The sequence below is a fragment of the Hemiscyllium ocellatum genome, chromosome 22 (genome assembly GCF_020745735.1).
Source record: "Hemiscyllium ocellatum isolate sHemOce1 chromosome 22, sHemOce1.pat.X.cur, whole genome shotgun sequence".
NCBI lineage: Eukaryota > Metazoa > Chordata > Chondrichthyes > Orectolobiformes > Hemiscylliidae > Hemiscyllium > Hemiscyllium ocellatum.
The window spans coordinates 23,236,671-23,258,068 of NC_083422.1; the positions used below are offsets into that span (position 1 = coordinate 23,236,671).

General features: G+C 41.9%; 1 protein-coding gene across 2 annotated transcripts in view; it reads right to left on the reverse strand.

Annotated features, from left to right (window-relative positions):
- The window catches only part of LOC132826461 (inositol polyphosphate-5-phosphatase A), a 518,580-nt gene that overhangs the window by 24,767 nt on the left and 472,415 nt on the right, over positions 1–21,398 (reverse strand). The window lies entirely within an intron of this gene.

Sequence of the window (21,398 nt, forward strand, 5' to 3'; positions counted from 1 at the left end):
ACCTTGGCTATTTACCCTATCCATGCTTCTCATGATTTTATAAATCTCGAGAAGGTCACTACACAGCATTCTACACTCCAGGGGAAAAAAGCCCCAGCCTATTCAGCCTCTCCTTGTAGCTCAAACCCTCTAGTCTCTGCAACATCCTTATAAATCTTTTCTACATTCTCTCAAGTTTAAAAACATCCAATGGCAACCAGAATTGTACACTGTATTCTAAATGTGGACTCACCAATGTCCTATACAGCCACATGACATCCAATTCCTATATTTAATATACTGATCAATGAAGGCAAGCACGCCAAATACCTTCTTCATCAATTTGTCCACCTGTAACTCCACTTTCAAGGAACTACCCTTGAAGCCGTACCTCTCAATTTTAAAATTCTCATCTTCAATTCCAAACTTTTTAGTGCTTTTGCCTCTTCCCATCTCTATCATCTTTTCCAGCCTAACAACTCTCTAAGTTATCTGCGCTTGACTGACATTGGCCTCTTGAATGTCCCGGACTGTAACTCTACCATGCCTTCAGCTGCCAATATTCTGGAATTCCCTCCCTAAACCTCTGCAGTTCGCTTCTTCAGTTCCCTTCTCTAAGGTGCTCCTTACAACTTACCTCATCAACATCGACATTAGTACCTTCTTATTTAATTTGATAACACTCCTGTGAAGCACCTTAGCATGCTTTTCTACATTGAAGGTATGATATATATGTATGATGAACTTTATCAGCCTGAGATAGCAAGGGGGTAAAATGGCACAGGAAGATGTGTTGTATACCTGACCAGGATTGACAAAGTGCTGCCATTAACATTTCCATTAGCATGGCTGGAGGTTGTTGAATTTGGCTTCGGTATGCTAACCATTGGCCAGCTTTGGTTGGGGTAGTTTGCTGACTTAACTGAATTTCTCTGAGAAGAGGGTCTTACCTTAAAGGTTTATTGCGTGATGGCAATTAGGCACAAGTTACATTCATGATAATAACAGTGTTACTAAGATTAAAAGGAGGAAGTAAGGACTGTAGATGCTGGAGATCAGAGTCAAGAAGTGTGGCGCTGGAAAAGCACAGCAGGTCAGGCAGTATCCGAGGAGCAGGAGAGTCATGTTTCAGGCATAGGCTCTTCATCAGGCATGTTGAATGGCCGATGCCCGAAACATCGATTCTCCTGCTCCTCGGATGCTACCTGACCTGTTGTACCTTTCCAGTGCCACGCTTCGCTAAGATTATAAAGAAACCTGTGGATATAAGTCTACACTCCATGAGATCCTAAGATGCTTTGCCTTATTCCCACCCAAGTCTATACGTCATAATCAAATTGAGTGAAGCTTAATACAATCTCCAACATTAATCCTTACAGAACTAATATGGTATACATCTTCCTCTAAGCTTTTCCCCCTTTGTTTTTACATCCATGTATCCATGTTTATGATTACATTTATCACTACTCCATCCTCCCTAGCTTTTCCTAGGGCTCCTTGATGCCATACTCAATTGAATGTAGTATTGGTGTCACAGCTATCACTCTCACCTCGGGAATTCAGCTCTTTTGTCCTTTTTTGAACCAAGGTGGTAATGATGTCAGGAGCTGAGTGGCCCTGGCAGAACCCAAACAGGGCATCACTGAGCAGGTTATTGCTGAGTAGGTGCTGCTTGATAGACACCTTCCATCATTTTACTGATGATTGAATGTAGACTGATGGGATGGTAATTGACAGGCTTGGATTTGCCACACTTTTTATGTACAGGACGTACCTGGGAAATTTTCTACATTGTTGGGTAGATGCCAGTGTTGTAACTGTTATTGGAACAGCTTGGTTAAGTTCTGAAGCACAAGTCTTTAGTACTATTGCTGGAATGTTTCCCGGACCCATATCCTTTGAAGTGTCCAGTGCATCTAACTATTTCTTGATATCACGTGGAGTGAATTGAATTGGCTGAAGACAGGCATTTGTTATACTGGAGACCACTGGAGGAGGGCAAGATGGATCATCCACTTGGCTGGGGATGCTTCAGCCTTATCTTTTGCACTGATGTCCTGGGCTTTTCCATCGTTGAGGATGGGATATTTATGAAGCTTCCTCCTCCAGTGAGTTGTTTAATTGTCCAGCATCATTCAGCAGGGATGAAGCAGGGCTGCAAGGTTAGATATAAACCATTGGTAGTGGGATTGCTTAGCTCAGTCCATCACATGCTGCTTATGCTGTTTGATAGTTTGGTCCTGGTTGGTAGCTTTACCAAGTTGACACCTCATGTTAAGCTATGCCTCATGCTGTTCCCAGTATGCCCTCCTCCACTCTCTATTGAATCAAGAGTTGACCCCCTGACTTGATGGTAATGATTGAATGCAGGATATGCCAGGCCACAAGGTTGCAGCTTGTGCTGGAGTCCGATTCTGGTGCTGTTGATGCCCCTCAGTGCCTCATGGATGCCCAGTCTTGAGTTGCTAGATCTGCTTGAAGTCTGTCCCATTTAGCACGGAGATAGTGCCACACAACATGATGGAGAATATTCTCAATATGAAGGTGGGACTTTGTCTCCACAAGACAAAACTGATTCACTTTGTTTATAGGGAAACAGGGAAGGAGTTTGATGAACGTCCCCCCTTCCACTTGCTCTCCCTGCACCAGCAGCACTTCATTCGTCTTTCACCTGAGCAGCCAACTCGTCTTCATGCTAGAGTGAACTTTCTGGGGTCATCTGTGACGGTTAAAGATTGTGTTGCTTGATGTTCATGACAAGTTAATAATGCTGTGAAAGGGGTTCAAAACACAAAGAAATGGTCTGAGTAGCCAAAAGCAGCTCTCTGATAGGAATCAAAACGTCGCTCTGAAGCTTTCCAGCATATTGTACTGAGACCAGTGGGGCTTCAATTGAATATTGTTGAAAATGGCTTCTTTCAATTTGAGAAACTGGAAACAGTAAAGTCAGTGGTTATACCATTTTCTGAGAGTTCCAAAAGCCAGAATAAAATCTCTCATATCTATTTACTCCTTTAACTCCTGCCTGTTTCCGGTAGGAGCAATATCACTGTCTAAAGTGGTGCCAGCTCAAACAATGCATTGGGTGGGTCTTAGATACTAGTTTGAAACAAAAAATTAATGACTACCACCTAGACCTACTTAATATATCAGCTGAAAATATTTATCTTTCCTACTGGCATCATGGCAATGATATCTCAACTTTATATATAAAATGAAAATTGTCATGAATTGCATTATAAATGGTAAAGATTAGCAAATATCGTGTTCCTTTCTTAAGGGCAAAGTTGGCCTTAATTTTTTTACACAAAAATGAAATAAAGACTAACAAGAGATACTTTTCATAACGAGAGGCCAGTTGAACCTTAGATAATGCCCTCAGCACTAGCAGAACTGAATTATTCCAGCACCTTTGCTTGCTGTCTGTTCAGTGACAATGGAGTCCTGCACATGTGTTCTGGCATGTATGATCAAGAGCTCCACCCACTGGTTTCCAGATGTTACTTAACATTTTAAATGTTACAAACATGACAGGAGTACAGCATCTCCTCTTACGTGAAAACAATTCAAAGTTATACTCAGCAAGTTTTAAACTTTGTGGAAACCTTTTAAACTCAGCTTTACATAAGTTCCACCTATTCTGACTCCTGAATATTGCTTTGCCTCAATGTGGGTCCAAAATTGCCTTGATAAAATGTTAAACAATAGCCTAATCAACCCAGAAGGTGCCTAACTTGTCAGCTAGCACAGCTTGGATAACAGCAAAGGGATTTATACTTGAAAAGATTGTCAAAATATCCAAACTCTAAGCCAACTAATGGAAAAGGCATAAAAAGAACCTAAGAGGAGGAAGGAAGAGAGCTACAGACAAAGTACTGGGAATAGAACAAAAGGATTGCATTTATATAGCATCTTTCCCAAGCTCAGGATGTTTTAAGGTGCTTTACAGTCAATAATACATTTTTGATATATGGTCACTGTGATTTCCTACATTACCATATTGTTTGCATTTCAAAACTAAGCACTTTGCAATGTTGTGAGATCATGAAAGATGCTCTAAATATGCAAGTCTTCCTGTATCAGTTGAGAGTGAAGATTTTAGGTAATAATTATCATCTCATCTTGCATAAAAAGTTTGTTCAGTAATTGCATTCACTACACAGATACACGTGAATCCAGGGGAAGCAGTCACAATTCACTTGGAGACCTTCATCTAACCCCTTAGGCGGATATAAATATTACAGTACAAAGAAAATCAGATGAGTTTATTACAGTCTTCTGGAAAATATTTATCAACGCTCAACATCAGTAAAAAGATAGATGCATCCTGATAAGCATTTAGGGAATGCTGACCAAGATCACATTTCTGTTTTTGCACCATAATTAACCACAAATTGACCGCTGTATCTACTACAATGACCACAAAAAAAGGTGTTTTAAAAGCTGTATTATAGATTAGATTACTTACAGTGTGGAAACAGGCCCTTCGGCCCAACAAGTCCACACCGACCCGCCGAAGCGCAACCCACCCATACCCCTACATTTACCCCTTACCTAACACTGCGGGCAATTTAGCATGGCCAATTCACCTGACCCGCACATCTTTGGGCTGTGGGAGGAAACCGGAGCACCCGGAGGAAACCCACGCAGACACGGGGAGAACGTGCAAACTCCACACAGACAGTCGCCTGAGGCGGGAATTGAACTCAGGTCTCTGGTGCTGTGAAGCAGCAGTGCTAACCACTGTGCCACCGTGCCGCCCATAAACTTTGTGATTATAGTTGTGATTACACCATATAAATGCAAGATTCTTGATGAAGGGATTTTGCCTGAAATGTCGATTTTCCTGCTCCTCGGATGCTGCCTGACCTGCTGTGCTTTTCCAGCACCACTCTAATCTAGATTCTGGTTTCCAGATCTGCAGTCCTTGTTTATACCGTATAAATGCAAGTCTATTGTTATGTTGCTATATGCTTCATTAGGAGCCAGGACTTAATTATCACATGAATATATATCCTCAATGTCCTCATGACATATGCAGGAGCAGGAGTAGGCTACTCGGCCCATTGAGCCTGCTCTGTAATTCTAGATCATGAATGATCATCTTCTCAATGCGTTTTCCTCCACTATTTCCCTCACCCAAAATGTCATTAAGGCTGACACCTACTAATTTCATTCTTAACCCTGCTCAATGACTGAACTTCCACAGTCTTCTGGGATAGAGGATTCCAAAGATTCACTGTCCTCTGAATAAAGGAAATTGCTCATCAGCTCAAACTTTAAGGCCTGCCCATTATCCTGAGATTATATTCTCTAGTTCACCAATTCTTCATTGCTCTGAAAGAATTTTCTGAGTTTTAATGGAATCTTCTGTCATTCTTCAAAATTCTAGAGAATAAAGACCCAGTTACCTCATAAGACAATTCTGCAATCCCAGCAATGAGGTGCTGAACAATAATGTATCAGTCCACCATCCACATGGGGAGGTAAAAGAAATACATTCACTGGAGCTCCAGCACTTTGAGTCTGGAGTGTGATTATTTCTGACTTATGGAAGGAGAAGACATTAAATTTGTCTTTTCAATCTAAACTCCAGAAGACTGTGCTTACATTGCAGTTCAGGATCTGTAATTTGAGTATGAAAATCCAATTAATGGAAGATTGGTTTTAAATCACTTAGTGTGATATGTAATTAAATCATTAGAGAAAAACTACATGTTCACACGAGCACTAGTGTTGCAGGGAATCAGAAACTGCTTATGTGTAATAATACCGAAATTTGCACGTGAGTGTATTGTAAGATGGAAACTCCACATGAACTGAACACTGACTTTTAATCTTTTACCAATCCCAAAATATTGTAACGATACAGATGATTATGAAACGAATAATACATCTTCTAATTTGGTTGTAAGAACATCAAACAGACAAAATTAATTTCAAACTAAACATCACACCTAAATGCTCAGAGGCTGATTGGTCCTCGAATCAAGTAGATATAACATTTTAAAATGATTTTTTTTGCTGTTGTTAATAAAACTAATCTTTTTCAATGATATTTTGATAATTCTGTCTTAAAAATGACCAAAATCTCTCTCAGATACAAACCTACCTACCTCACTTGTTTTACTGAATAAACTAAGATGTTGTGTAGCTCATTTATATAAAAAAATCAGTATGGTAAACACAGGACTGCAAACATTGCAGTTAAAATACAATGTGTTAAACAGCTGCTACTTGCAAATGTTACAATAACACCATGGTGACCAAGCTAACAATGGGGTCAAAGGTTTCAGAAGAAAATGGGGTCAATCAGGCAATCCATGGGCTGCAGTAGCAAAGGACAAGAAGTGTAAATATTACTTGAGTCATAGCACTGCATATCAGATCAAAATCACATAGAAGGTTTTGCGACAAAGCTGACTCAAATCTCAGACCTTTCCATGGTGTTAACTGAAAATCACAATCAAAGCTTTGAAAAAGCTAAATTTAATTCTTAAAAATTTGCCACTGTACTCTGAGTTTCCATTTGTGGGGAGGACCGAAATAAATACTAGTTTCTGATTAACAACTTTCAATGATCCTTTCTGATCAGTAAGTCTGAGCTCCACAAATTTGCTAAGACAAACTAAACAGGTCAGGTCTCAAATGAGGAGCTTCAAGCAAGACTCAATTGACTACAATGTAAACTACCCTCTGATGTCCTGCTACATTGTGAACATCGTGTATGTCCCAGCAGATTACATGGCAACCTAATACAATGCCGAACATAAGGCGGTCACTACTGATTAATTTCTCTAGATTAGTTCTCCTGCATGCTTATCAGAATACAAACTCCAGTATAGGGTGTGTGCCATGCAAAAACAACACTTTTAAACAATGTCACTTTACAACCTTCCAGAATCAATACTGTAATTAATGAATTGCTTGACAATGTAACAATTACTTACATGTTTAACCTTCTTCAAGAAACCTTCATTCACAATTTGTGTTCTGCTCATTGATTCGTTATTTACTGATACTCCTGGATTAAAATCTGAGTCTTGTTTTATTGTTAATCACTGGGACTGTCAAGGGACAGAGTGACTAACTCTTACTTTCAGACTGAAGTGATCAGGTGAGGGGGAGCGAAATCTCAAAGTAAACAGGACTCGCAGTGAATTCCCAGGCTAGGTTAGGCATCCTTTTATACAGTCTTCTGGCATGAATAACAGACATGATTCATCCTGACAAAGTTCTATTGAGAGGGGTTTGGCCTAGTGAGTAACCAAAATTGCATGATGGGTTACATTCAAATTGGCCAAGATGCCACATTTCCTAGGTAAACAACACTCTGAACACTGTTGGAAATGTAATGTGGTGCACTGGATAAAATGCAAGTGGGTGTCAAATAAAAAATGTCACTAACATAGTAGGAAACTAAAGAAGGACAAAAGCAGATCTTCCAGAGTCCTGCTCAGGGCACATGTTGACTGAGCTTATTTTTGCAAACAGTTAGCATACAAAATAAGTTTTAAAAAAGAAAATATCCCTAAACAAAAACGCAATGCTTTTTTTTCTCTTGAGGCCTAACAGAGGTATTTAAATTATCAATTATAAAAAAAATACGCTTCCACTTGTGGGCAGACCAAATTTAGGGGTCATAAATTAGATAGTTTCCAACAAATCAATAACAAATTTAAGGAGAAACTCAAAGAATGGTTGGAATGTGGAATCTGCTACCACAAGGTGTGGTCGAGGTAAATGTATTTAAGGCAGAAGTTGAAAAACACATGAGGGAAAAAGGAAGAGATTGTTGTGCAAATAGGATTAGATGAAGGGGATGGATAAAGGCTCATTTGGAGCATATATACTAGTGATAGGACCATTTGTTTCTATTTGCTTTCATGTGTGTTCAAGTGATCAGTCCACTGTTGTTCCTCTATGCCTTGCAGTCCTGCACTTTCCTCTTCAGTAATCAATAATGTCATAAGGAAAAACATATATTCATTATTTCCCTTTGCCGTCCTCATATGTACCTATGGCAATATACACTCTGTCTGAATGATCCTCAACCTATCAGCAGCTGTTATACTTTAAGGGTCTCGCTTCTCCACCATCACAACTGAAAATTCATTGGTTCCACCATTAACTATGGCTCATAATCCTGGGAATGAAACTCAGATGTGGAGCTGGGGCAGTGCGCAAATTATCAGAGCTGACTACTTTTCAAAGTCTCAAAGAATCCTGATACCTTGTCGATTCGATGTAACTCTAAATGAAAATTATTGGTCATATGGAACATAAATTTTACTTTAAAGAGAGACATTACTGAAGCTTTTCCACTTGTACTCATCAGGACTGATGTAAGAATGGAAAATTTCAAACCATCACAAAGAGTACAGCGGAAAAGGGGGCTGACTGGTTGTCAAATCATCTCTAATTGCTCAACATAATGCCAAGAGGAAATTGAGAGGGAATGATCAGTTGCCCATATTCCTGAATAATTGCCAATAGATGCAAAACTTGAACAAATTCCTGTATTTTCAGAGAACATAGACTTATGCACGAATGTGCATTGGTTCTAGCAACTAGAAATGACATTATGAGCACAAATTTGCAAATCTTGATTTAATTCTTTCTGCAGACTCAGATGTCACAGAAGTGCCAGCAATTGTTTCCCCTCCTGAAATATCTTCAGGAAGATGGTGAGCTATCTTCTTCAACAATTGCAGTCCCTCTTGTTTGACTTTTCTGCAGCAGTTTATGGTACAACTGAGCTCCTTGCCAGACCATTTCAATGACTGTTCAGAGTTAACCATGTTGCTATGCATGAGTCACATGTAAGCCAGACCAGGTGAAGATAGCAGAATTCTTTCCCCTAAAGGACATTATTGATTGAGATGGGTCTCTATTCCTATTAAAATTTCACCAGTTTATTTTACATTTCCAGATTCATCTTACCAAAGTGAATTACTTCACACTTTTCTGCATTGAATGTCACCTGTGTCCAGTTCATCAGTGAAGGTCATCCTGAAGTCTCTTACAGTCCCTCTCACCATTTACTACTCCTCAATTTTACAATATCTACAATCTTTGCTATTACATCCTCTAAATTCAGGTTAATGTCATTAATATCCAGTATATCAATACAGCAATGATGCATCATCTCAGGGAAGTTGCCCATGGGAATGTTACTGGGCTAGTAATTCAGAAGCTTGCACTGAGACCTGAAACCAAGGCTCCTTAGTCAGCATCTTTTAAATTCATAGTAGACAAGCAGGAGGCTGGAAGAGCACAGCAATCCAGGCAACATCAGGAGGTGGAGAAGTTAATGTTTCAGGTATAACCCTTCTTCAGGAATTCCCATTTCACCATCAAACCTGCTGATAAAGCCAGGGCGTGGTGGGTGGACCTCTATGTCACAGAGGCCGAAAGCCAGCTCTCCGACACCATGTCCTACCTCCCCCTTGACCACGACCCCACCATGACCCATCAGGCCACCATCATTCACATGGTCAGTGACCTCATCACCTCTGGTGATCTCCCTCCAATGCCTCCAAACTCAGTCCCGCAGCCCCGCACTGCCCAGTCTTACCTGCTCCCCAAGATTCACAAGCCCAACTCCTCTGGCCAAACCATCATCACCGCATGCTCCTGCTCCACCAAATTTATTTCTTCCTACCTCAACTCCATTCTTTCTCCTTGGTCCAGACACTTCCCACCTGCAACTGGGACACTAACCACACCCTCCACTTCTTCAGTAATTTCCAGTCCCCAGGGCTTCATCTCCTGCAGTCCTTGTACATGTCCATACCCCACAGTGATGGCCTGCAGGCCCTCAGTTTCTTCCTCTCCAACACACCCATCCAGTTCCCCTCCACCAATATTCTCCTCTGCCTTGCTGAATTAGTCCTCACCCTCAATAATTCTTCCTTCAACTCTTCCCATTTTCTCCAAACCCAGGGGTGACTATGAGCACTCGGATGGGCCCCAGCTATACTTGCCTCTTTGTTGGCTATGTCGAATAGTCCCTCTTCCGTGCACACACTGGCACTGTTCCTCAACTCTTCTGCCATTACATCAATGGTTGCATCGGTGCTGCATCTTGCACCAAGGCTGAACTGGAGCAGTTCATGGACTTCACCAACAACTTCTACCCTCCCCTCAAATTCACTTGGTCTATCTCAGATACATCCCTCTGCTTTGTTGACCTCTCCATTTCCATTTCCACTGACAGTTTATGGACTGACATTTACTATAAACTCAGACTCCCATAACTACCTGGACTAGACCCACCACACCCCCCCCAAACCTCGGATCCTGCAAAACCTCAATCCCTCTATCTCCACCTCATTTGCTCTGACGAGGAGATGTTCCACTCCCAAACATCCCAGATGTCCACCTATTTCAAACAACATGATTTTCCACCACCCCTGTCATTCAGACAGCTCCCCCCCCCATCTCATCTCCTCCATTCTTCGCTCCACTGCTGTAAATCCCACCCCTAACATAATAAAAACAAGGTCCCCCTTGTCCACCCTCACTTCCCACTTCACCAATCTCCACATCCAACATATTATCCTCAAACATTTCCACTGACTCCAACTGGACCCCACCACTAAGAACATCTTCCTCTCCCGATCCCTCTCTGTGTTCTGCAAGGGCCGTTCCTTTTGCTAATCCTGGGTTTGCATCACTGTCACCAACACCCCCCTCCACCCCAATAACTTTCTCTGTAACTGTAAAAGTTGCAAAATCTGCTAGCACACCATCCCTCCCCCCCCCCCCTCACCTCCCCCCAGGACCCCAAGCAGGCCTTCCACATGAAACAGAGGTTCACCTGCTTCCCCAAACTAGTTTGCTGCATCAGGTACTTCCCATGTGGTCCTCTCTACATAAGAGAGACTAAACATAACCTTCTGGAATGTCTCATTGAGCATCTCAGCCGGGCCCATAAGGACCAGCCTGATCTCAACGGTCACCACCCACTTCAATTCCTCTTCCCAGTCCCTCTCCCACATGTCCATCCTTAATTTCCTCCATTGCCACAGTGAGTCAGACCACACATTGGAGGAATAACACTTTACCTTCCATCTAGGGAGCCTACAGCCCGGAGGACTCAACATTGAATCCTTCAATTTTAAATAACCTTCCCAACCATCCCCTTGACTCCCTTTCAGTCCTGCCTCCACCCTTCCATTCTACCTCCCAAATCTTCCTTCCAGTTTCCAACCGGATTCATCCCTCCCTTTGACCAACCAGATTGTACCCATCAACTGTGCTCACTTTTACCAGCACCTTACCATTCCGCTCCTCTCCCTACATTCCCCACTCTTCGTGTGCAGCTCCTCCTACTCCCACCCCCAGTCCTGAAGAAGAGTTATATCCAAAATGTCGACTTCTCCATCTTCTGATGCTGCCTGGCTTGCTGTGTTCTTCCAGCCTCCTGTTCATCTACTTTGGATTGCAGCATCTGCAGTTTTTTTTTTGTCTCTAATCTATTAACCCCATGGCCATTACCATCAAGAAGGACAAAGGCAGTGAATACATGGTAACACCATCATCTGCATGCTCCTCTCTAATTCACTCATCAGCCTGACTTGGAAATATACTGCTATTCCTTCATCATCACTGGGTCAAATGCCTGGAATCCCCTCCTTAACAGCACTGTCATATTTCTAAAATAAGTAGTGTGCAGCTGTTCAGGAGGTAGCTCACCACCACCTTCTCAAGGTCAACGAGGAATGGGTAATAAATGCTGGCTGAGCCAGCAATGCTCTCATCCCTGAATGAGAAAACAAAAATCAGCTGGGGGTAATTCAACATCAATGAATTAATCTGGAATAAATTGATTAGTATTGATCATGAAACTACCAGATTGTTGTAAAAGCTATTCAGGTTCATGAATGACCTCTAGGGGAATAAAATCTGCAGGATTTGGGGTCTGAATAACGTAATGCTTCAGACCTACAGCCATGTGGTTGATTCTTAAGTGCCTAAATATATTGAGCAAGTCACTTCAGTGTATGAAACCCACAGAAAGAAAAATAATGAGCACCTAAACTGTAACTCAATAAGACAGCTCACCACCACCTTCTGAAGGGCAATAAAGGCTGATCTTGTCTGTGGCACTCACAATCAAGACAGAATTAAAAGAAAACACAGGTAAGAGGTGCATTACATCTGTCTGCATTGTGACTATTGTCCTGTTGTGTTGTTTTCTGCAGGAATAAAAATGAACTTGCATTGCTACAGTGCTATGCAAATCCTTATATTCACAAAGGAGAAAGTGAGGACTGCAGATCAGAGCTGCAAATGTGTTGCTGGAAAAGCGCAGCAGGTCAGGCAGCATCCAAGGAACAGGAGATTTGACGTTTCGGGCATAAGCCCTGAATTCCTGAAGAAGGGCTTATGCCCGAAACGTCGAATCTCCTGTTCCTTGGATGCTGCCTGACCTGCTGCGCTTTTTCAGCAACACATTTTCAGCTTATATTCACAAAGCACTGCATTGGCAACAAATTATATTTGAAGGTGTAACCACTGACTTTCTGTATGCAATTTATATATGCAATTTGGGCAGTTACTTCAAGAATGGCTACATTGAACTGACTGATCCAAGAGATTCAGTGATGCTGGTTAAAGGGGTCGCTGTTAGCTATGACACGAATGTGCTCTATAGTTCTTCAGGCTAAAGGGATCAAGGACATAGGGAGAAACAGGAACAATTTACCGAGTTGGATGATCATCCATGATCTTATTGGATGGTGGAACAATGACTCGAAGGGCTGAATGACCTAATCCTACTCTTATTTTTATGTTTCCATGACTCCACTGATATCTTTGGCTAAAATCATTAAATCTTTTCATTCTCTGGAGCAAGAACATGGGACCTTGCTTTAGTGTCTGGCCTGAAACACTGTACAGGTGACAAAGCAGCATGCCTCCACTATCAACTACACACTATCAACATCCTTTCTCCCCTAGCACTCTAGCCCACAACATGGCATAAATGCTGCCCCCTTCACACTTCACGTCAGCTCTGATGAAGAGTCATTTAGACTCAATGTTAGCTTGCTCTCTCTCCATGGATGCTGCCTGACCTGCTGTGATCTCCAATGTTTTTTGTTTTCAGTACAGGTTCCAGCATCTGCAGTTATTTGCTCCTGCCTCCAGTATCACCAATGCATTTGTGGTTCTGGATTAGTGTTGAACCTAACCTTGCTAACTCAGAAGTGAAAATGCTATAGCTGATTTAAAGCCAGAACATGAAGGTAATTTAACAATTATTTGCAATTCGATATTGGGAAAAGATAAGTTTTAACAGTCAATAATTAGGTATAGAATTTCACTAATCAAATGGTTTCTTCCAAATACCCATACAATAAATACCAAATCAGTACTTCAGATCCTTGAGAGATTTCTTGCAATAACCTTCCTGATGTGATGATACTTCAAAATTTGTGATATGTATTTTCCAGTATGTTTAAAAATTAGTAGATTTTAGCTACCTAGTAAACAGCTTTTCAGATTCAGAACACTGTCGCACTGTAGTGAATGTGGCAATGTCTATTTTGCTCACGGAGCTTTACTGAATGGACTTTGGTCTTAAGGAATTTGTAAGGATGCAAACAATTTCTAATATCAGAAGAATAATGATATTGCTACAACTTCTGTTAATATGATAAAAAATAACTGTTCCAATGTAAAGCGATTTTCACATTGACATATGTACTGAAAACAAAACGTTATTTATATCTGTGAATTCCAGATCATGTGTTCATACAAATGATTCAATGAGACATAGTAGCTTTCAAATATTTCACTTGAAATTCTTTCACAATTTGCATGCTTTGAATATTAACTTCTTGAGCCTTTGAAGTTTTTTTTGAAATTCAATGCATTTTGTCAAGATGGTGTAAATACAATTGGCCTTTCCAAATTCAAGTCATTTCTTATCAGTGACAAGAGATTGTAGTGATCATGTGGTTACTGAGCAGAATCAGATCTGGATTAGGACAGGTACAGTCAATCCAATTGTTTTATGATGCCCAATTCCTCTGAACAAAATTTTATTAAATTTCGTTATCTACTTAATTGAACTTTGAGAAAATTTCAAGCCATTTTTTGTCAGCTCATTATTTAAATGTACATTTATGGTGTAGAAAACTTGCTACAAACTTCTTTTATTATTACAAGAATCACATGTATTTAAAATTTTTAATTGATTCAACTATTTCCCATGTATCAGAGAACACAAACATACTACATTTTTTACGTTTTCAAAGCTTTCATGCTAAGTAACTTTTTTGACCTATCCTCATACACCTGCAGAGTTTCTAGGATGTCTGCTAACTTGCCAAATCCAGCTTCAACGAGTCTCAGTTTACTATTAAACACCCAACGGTGAAGAGACAACTGTATATCATTCCTTACTCCCATTGCTCCTGTCTAGACTTGGCAAACACCCTGAAGCGGGAAAGAAGCCATTCATTTAATCACTTTGGCTGCAAGGACAATGTATTCCCTGCTGTGCATGTTAGCAGTTTCAAACATAATCAATGCTTAATGTCTTCATAAATAATACAACTGAGACTCTTAACAAATTATCATTTAATTTTATGAACTGCAAAAGACTAGCTCTTCATTAACTAACGTTTAATGCCAGTCCTGACTTCCTCTTCTCCACTAAGATTACATGTAATTATTAAGTAATGATTTAACTCTAAAACGTTATTAAATGTTGTTTTGAAAATCAAAATAATTAAACTGGAATCTTCAAATTTTTTGGAACAGCGTAATATCCTGGTACATATGTTACAATTGAAAGAAATGCCAACTTGTAGAGCATATCACAGAGGCACACTATTTAATCATTTGGATACAACAGTAGCACGTCCAGATTTCCATAAGTTAAAACTGGGATGAAAGGCAAAAGTCCATGATAACTGACATGTTGGGGTGATCAATGGCAGGAGTCTGGGAAATGGGCAGTTGAAGGTGTGAGGCAATGTAATGACATCTGATGGAATATTCTCAGTCAGAATTGGCAACTCTAATCCATAGATTGTTTAAAAGGCATCATCAGTAATGGTGCATTCAGTGCTAAAGTGAGGAGATGGGGTTGGGGCGGGGGGTGGAGAAGGGGAGGAGAAATTCATGCCAGGAAGGATACTGGTTCATTGTATATAATGGTGTGATATAACATATATTTACAGGAAGAAGGACAACATTTCACACAGATTTGTTCCAATCTGGCATTGTTTCTATTTGATGAAAAGGAAAAAAATTGAAAACCAGACTGTATGAACTATTTTTAGGAAGTTATCAGGACACTGGGGCAGTTCATGAAGAATGAAGACAAATCTAGGATGTCCGACCACCCTATATAACATACACACCAGGCTGGTTTTACAGATTTCGTCAAGTTTTGGGTTTTGCTCATCTTGACTTGCTGGTCCAAACAGACAAGAAATTTAATAATAACTCAGCATTAAGCTGTGATCACACAACTGTATTGTATTACAATAACTCCTCCCAGTGATAAAGGGTTCTTTGCCAGGTAAGTTTGCACAGGAAAGTTTGTACATGTTCTTTTTGAGTATGTGTTTACCGTGATAAGAGGTTTGAAGTGATCCGTCAGAATCTAACACTCCATCAATTCCATGTCATGCCTCTCTGGCTCCAGAATGACCACTAACATGGGAAAGCCAAATTCTGCACAAATACGTGCAGTGTTCAGACTTGTCACAGTTGGCCTGATCGATGACTTCTTGAGCGTAAGCAATATACATTTACAGCTTGTACCACATTCTTTAAATCCAAACACAAGGCATGATAATGCAACTGACTAAACTAATGTCCACAAAATATATTTTGGAAACACAGCAATCTGCACATTAACCAGAATCCAAAGAGCAATGAGTGCATACTGGGGGAGAAGAAGATTGCAGAAGCAGGATGGAGAAATGCCACAATATATTTTATCTGTTATATTATTGTGACAGACACACAGAACTTTAAGTCTGGATTTGAATGCCCAGGTTCTGGAGTTGAACTTGAGTTCAAAATCTTCTGACTTGGAGAAAAGAAACCATGGTGAACCAGCACCTTAAATTGTCTGCACATTCAGAATGGTTCAGTTCCTGTGATTTGGTGAGCTGACAATCTCAAGCAAGCAGCTCTAGGGAAGTTGTTTAAAGCAAGGAGGAAGCAATTTGATGGTTCACACAGCCTTTAAGTTATCAAAACAGTGCTTCAGTACCAAACAGACCTATCGCTTGTAGACCTCTGAAACATTTAGTCAGAACAAAAAGGCAACCAAAACGTGTGAAGTTACATTAAAGACTAAAGAATCAATCCTGCAACTAACCTGCAACTTTGGCACGATCTTTTAAAGTGACAGTGGTGGTGGGAGCTCCTTTGAGACATTTGATGATGTTGTCAGCTTTGTGAGCTTTTAAGAAGGTATAGGTTCCAGGGCTCTGTTCCACTGACTGAAGCTGTAGTAGTTTAGCTCTTTTGCTTGTTGCTGGTAGTCACTAGGAGTGAGTAAACTAACCCCTCGCAAATAAGGCCAACACAAAAACGAGAGTGTAAAATTTTGCAATGAAATGCTGAGTGTCTCTCATATTCCTTTAAGTCAGGGATACAAGGAAGCCTCACGCACACAATGCAAGAGTAAACAAACTATTCAGCCTGGACAGCAACATCGGATCAGAGAGAACATTTCAAAATTCAGATGTCTGAAGCAAGGTTACAGATTAGAGAGACCGCTTCCCCACAGCTTGGTTGAACTGTGATTTGGGGCCAGGGGTAAGTTAGAAAGATTTTAAATTGCTTTCAGGTTCAAACGAAAAACTGAGGATTACAGGAAAGGCTGGGGTGGGATGCCAGAGATACACAGGGCATCAACTTCCAGCCTTGGGAGTTGGCACATCAGTCAGACACTGGAAAGATTTTTTTGTGCCTGCCTGAAGCTTCAGAGGGCTGAGCAGGAGAAATTAACTGTGCAAGAAGCAATAATTGAAATGCCTGACAGCAGGCTATAGGTTTGCCACGAAGTCTTTCAGATGGGTTGACACTCCCACCCTTCATGGTCAGAACCTCTTTTCTGTTCATCAGCATGCCACAAACACTCATTAACACCTCAGCCCCCAATGCAATTATGCTCAGAGGTTCAATCTTCTTAGTCAAAAATGAATATGTCTGTTCACAAACCTGATGTATAAATATCCAAGGCACGTACCTGGCCAGGTACAAACCTCTTCAGTGACTTGTTTCCTTCCCAACCAAGCGGTTTCACTGCACATAGGGGCTGAATGTGTCAGGGGTGAAGCTCCCCTTTGTCAATCAGCTTTTCAGAAGTCTCAGTTTTCTGTGGTTTTGCTTCCTGTAGTTACAAGTGTAAGCAGTGAAGGATAACTGGGCCCACCAGCCTGAGCTAGCCACATTAGGGGCGGCACGGTGGCACAGTGGTTAGCACTGCTGCCTCACAGCGCCTGAGACCCGGGTTCAATTCCCGACTCAGGCGACTGACTGTGTGGAGTTTGCACGTTCTCCCCGTGTCTGCGTGGGTTTCCTCCGGGTGCTCCGGTTTCCTCCCACACTCCAAAAATGTGCGGGTCAGGTGAATTGGCCATGCTAAATTGCCCGTAGTGGTAGGTAAGGGGTAAGTGTAGGGGTATGGGTGGGTTTCGCTTCGGCGGGTCGGTGTGGACTTGTTGGGCCGAAGGGCCTGTTTCCACACTGTAAGTCTAATCTAATCTGGCCAAGCAGCTAACCTGACCAGAGCAAGCAAGTGGGACTCATCTGAAAGGGGGTCCAAAATGAAAAGTTGTCTCTGCTGAAAAGGGGGCAGACAAAAAAAAGGTTCTCAAAAAGGTTGGCAGGGTGGAAAGGAACACAAGAGGATCAAACTTAAATGGCATGGTTGTCAGGGGCACTGGAAGGTTCCTGAGGAATCCAGGGACAAAACTGGGATACAGTGGGGAGAATCACAGTGAAATATGAAAATGGGGTTATTAGATGTGCTAGGAAGGCAGAATAATCAGGTGAACTGAGTGAGGAACAGTGAAGCGGTCAGGCACAGATTGGGATTCCAGATGGTTGTGAGAAGAGAAGAAACATTGAGGGGAAATGCCGAAAGGACTATTAGTCGCGTGGGAAGTTGTAAAAGGAAAGAAGTGATGCCAGCGGAAGGGAGAAGGGCATCTACACCAATATCCCTAGGTTTGCAGGCGAGACAAAGATGGGTAGAGTGATAGGTGGCATTGTGGATATGGGGAGGCTGCAGAAGGATTTGGATACATTAGGAGAGTGGGCAAATAAGTGGCAGATGGAGTCCAACGTGGGAGAAGGTGAGGTCATGCACTTTGGTAGGAAGAATAGAGGCAGAGATTATTTTCTAAATGGTAAGAAAATTCAGAAATCCAAAATGCAAAGCGACTTGGGAGTTCTAGTCCAGGATTCTCTCAAGGTAAACTTGCAGGTTGAGCCAGTGGTTAGGAAGACAAATGCGATGATGGCATTTATTTTGAGAGGACTTCAATATAAAAGCAGGGATGTACTTCTGGGGCTCAATAAAACTCTGGTCAGACCACATTTGGAGTATTGTGCATACTTTTGGGCCCAATTTCTCAGGAAGGATACACTGGTCCTGGAGCATGCTCAGAGGAGATTCACGAGAATGGTCCCAGGAGTGAAAAGTTTAACATATGAGGAACTTTTGAGGACTCTGGGTTTATACTGTATGGAGTTTAGAAGGATGAGTGGATACCTAATTGAAACATATAGAATACTGAATGGCCTGGACAGAGTGGATGTTGGGAAGATGTTTCTATTGGTAAGAGAGACTAGGACCCGAGGGCACAGCCTTAGAGTGAAGGGAACAGAGCTAAGCCACAGAGTAGTGAATCTATGGAATCCATTGCCACAGAAGGCTGTGCAGGCCAGCTCATTGAATATATTTAAGAATGAGATAGGTACATTCTTGGCTATCAAGGGGTTCAAAGGTTACAGGGAGAAAACGGGAGTATGGAGCTGTGAAACTTATCAGGCATGATTGAATGGCAGAGCAGACTTATTGGGCTGAATGGCCTAATTTCTGCTCCTTTGTCTTATGATCTATCCCATTCACTTCCTGTCATTCACTAACCTTTACAAGAAGGAAACACAAGAATCACCAGCAGCATACAGAGTCTTATGGCACAATGATTGTGTTCCTACCTCGGGGCCCAAACATCTGGCTTCAAGTCCCACTCAGGAAGTGCTTGTCACAGAAGAGTGTCAGAGCACATTCAAATAGGGTGCCTTTAAAAAGGAAATCAGCAACAGTATTGATGGTGCAGTAGAGGGCTTTTCCAGAGTCAACTTTCATACCCACATGCTGGTGAATAGGAAGTTCATAGGGATGAAATTGTTCTGCAGGCTGTAGCACTGAGAGACAGGGAAAAACATAAGCTACCTTGAATCACCATTGAGCTGACTGCCACATACATGGAAAGCAAATGTAAAGATCAAGACCACAAAGACCCTCCACACAGGCAGCATCAGGAAAGGGAGAACTACCTACAGGTCATGGAGGATCCTCCACAGGGCAGGATTTAAAATAGCACCTGACCAGCCTGATAAGGCCTCAAAGGGCAACTTGACTGTACCAAGATCTCAAGTGGAAAACAAACACCCCATTCCTGATGTTTCTTCATAAATCAGCGCTTCCAGATCAGGCATTCGACCAAGATAACCCAGCAGCTGTGTTAGCTTTACTAAGGATAAGGAGGAGGGGGACAGCACCGACAAAACCAAGGACACTAGGCTCAGGGGATTGCAGCTGTGGATGGGTAAACAACACATGAAGAGGGTAACCAGGGCCTTCCGCAGCATTGAGCAGTCTACCCAGAGAGACTTTATCAAAGATGTCACAGCTAGCTGCAGATGAGTGAAAGACAGTTTCAGAGGTTTCTTTGTATGACTAGAGATATCATTAGCTACATTTGCCCCCGCCTGCAGGCAGTGCTGCAGCAGTGATGTCCGTACGGAATAGAATTTTATAGCAGCATTGAATTTCCTTGCCACAGGCTACTTCAAACCTCAATTGGAGACCTTGCTATCATCTACCAATCTGCAGCTCATAAGCATGTGTGTGAGTTCACTGATGCCCTTTGCAGTAAACAATATTATTTGCCCACTTCACTGTGGGTTCAGAGAGCCAAGGTGTTACCCACATCATCGGGATCCCTCAGAGAGCCCAAGGGATAATTGAGTGCACACAGGTGATGCATGGATCTCCATAGCATCATCTAGCCACATTCCTTAATTGGAAGGGATTGCATTCCCTCAATATCCAGCTGATTTGTGACCACAAGCAGCAATCCCAGCAGGCATGCACCCCACTCTTCAGGGAGCTGTCACAATACTTATGTTCTCTGCAACTCCCAGTTTCCCTGAGCATTTGTACTCCTTGCATGATCTCCAAGGTTGACTCATGGGTGACAATGGGTACACCCAGTTCTCCATCTGTCCTCCAGGTGTCAGAGACCTTAGCTGTTTCTTCCTCCTTTAGCTGCAGACTCACGTCAGTGCTGTGCTCACCAGAATGTGACCCCAAGCGTAACTGGTTACATTATCAGCCAAGGTGAATGTCTCCGCACTGGTGGAGGGTGGGAGAATAGTCTTGATGTTGCATTCTCTGAGGCTCACAATTGTCACTGTTCAGAGGTGTGCTGTGAGGTGCTTGCAGAGATGGTTCGGGAGGCCAGGAGCCTCTGGCTTGGGAGTGGGATCTGGAGGTTGCATTTAAAAACAAAAAGACTTGCTCATCATACGATTTGCCACCCCCAAGGTTTCATTAAGACATTGGTTCCTCATGTGCAGCTGGAAGGAGCAGATTGGAGGCTTTGTCATTAAATACAATCTTCTCTTCAGCTCAACCATGCTTCACTCACTCAGTTGCCAGCTCAATGGCTTGCTCCTCAAAGACGGTCAGGATCCACACATCAGGCAATCTTGCTCCAACCATCTGTCTGTGCATGCTCATATCTTTTATTATACATGTTCTTCTCTTTCAGGAGAGTAGCATTAAGAGACATTAGCATGGTTACTTTAGTATTTTGCCTGCATTGGCAGATACAGGTAGAGCTGCCAATACCAGGTCTGTGAGTGTCTGTGGATGTTACTTTAAAAAGAGTGTGGTATGGGTGAAGTTAGGAATTGAAGGGTCCAGAAAATGATTCAATGTCATCCAAGAGCTAGAAATGATGCAAATTGATAAAGCATTGAGGTACCTGTGAGGTGTTCATCTCAAGGCCATACTTTGTGGCAGTGTTCTTGTCCCACGCAAGTCTCTGGTGAAGAGTTATCATCTGTGCATGCTCTTGTTAGGATGAAAGGGCAGTGAGTTGTTCAGGTGTGAGCTATGGAGTGTTGTAGCTCCTTTTATG